This window comes from Rattus norvegicus, chromosome 5 (assembly GCF_021556685.1).
Source record: "Rattus norvegicus strain SHRSP/BbbUtx chromosome 5, alternate assembly SHRSP_T2T, whole genome shotgun sequence".
Lineage (NCBI taxonomy): Eukaryota > Metazoa > Chordata > Mammalia > Rodentia > Muridae > Rattus > Rattus norvegicus.
In genome coordinates this window covers 156,705,897-156,707,127 of record NC_141538.1, presented here as the reverse complement: position 1 = coordinate 156,707,127, position 1,231 = coordinate 156,705,897, and the positions used below count along the sequence as shown (strand labels likewise).

At 50.2% G+C, this 1,231-nt stretch overlaps 1 pseudogene; it reads right to left on the bottom strand.

The window, feature by feature from the left end:
- Window positions 1-232: 232 nt before the first annotated feature.
- Window positions 233-787, bottom strand: LOC148006119 (large ribosomal subunit protein uL11 pseudogene; annotated as a pseudogene).
- Window positions 788-1,231: the final 444 nt, after the last annotated feature.

The following is a 1,231-nucleotide window of genomic DNA, read 5'->3' as shown; positions in this document are numbered from 1 at the left end:
ACCTTCCTAGCCAAGGTCCCGGCTGCCTTTTCTCAGCGGTATCCCCAGCACTGAAAACAGCATCTGGCACACAGTTGGGTGCTCAATAGTTATGAAGGACTGACGAGTGCTGTGAGCTGGCACTCTGGTGACTAAGGAGTCACTGGGGAAGGACAAGATGATCAATCTCATACTCACTGTGTACTTGCCTACCAGGGAGATCTACTCATTCTGCTTCCCACTGCATCCTTCCTTTTTTTTTTTTTTTTTTTTTTTTTTTTGGTTATCAGATAGTCTTTTATTTAAATATTTTCTTGCTGCTTCTTAACTAGCTGGGCACTCCACTGCACTGCTGTTGATGTCATCTATGATGTCATTAGGGTGGCAGCCCACAGACTGTGCAGTACCCAGGATCTCCTTGATAGTTCCAGAAAGTTCTCTGGCCGAAGACCGGTGTCTCATCTGCCGGGCAATGTTGACAATCTCATCAAAAGTGATGTTTCCATTGTGTTTAATGTTTTTTCTGCTTCTTCCTGTCTCTTGGCGGCTCCTTGAGGGCTTTGATGATCAGGGAAGAGGCGGAGGGCACCACCTCAGTCTGGGCCTGTCTGTTCTGGATGGTCAGTTTCACTGTCATCCTGAGGCCTTTCCAGTCACTGGTAGCCTTGGCGATGTCATCACTAACTTTTTTGGGAGACACACCCAGAGGAGAGATCTTAGGGGCCAAGGCAGTTGTGGCACCGACCTCACCTCTGGTGCACCTCAAGAACACGACTTTGATCTCATTGGGGTCGAACTTGGGCGGCATGGTGGAGGTGAATGGTGTCGGATGAACCCAGATTCGGGACGACCGAAGAAAGTTATACTGTTGCCTCCTCCGAACCGAAAGCCGAAAAAGACTGCATCCTTCTTTTTTTTTTTTCTATTCTTTTTTCGGAGCTGGGGATTGAACCCAGGGCCTTGTGCTTGCTAGGCAAGTGCTCTACCACTGAGCCAAATCCCCAACCCCAGACTGCATCCTTCTTAACGCTGGCCTTAGCTCCTAGGCACCCATCCCTCCCTCCCTGCCCGTCTGTCTCTTACCCCTTCTTCTAACCATTCCCTAGAATCTGGTTTCTGTCTCATGATCACACAGTTGGCCATGACGAAGGTCACTAGGACTCAACTGGCTGCAGCCAGTCCCCTCCCCAGTCTTCCCCTTCTTTGTTCTAACCACGGCCCCCTTTCCCCCCTCTCTCAGGGTGGGCCTCAG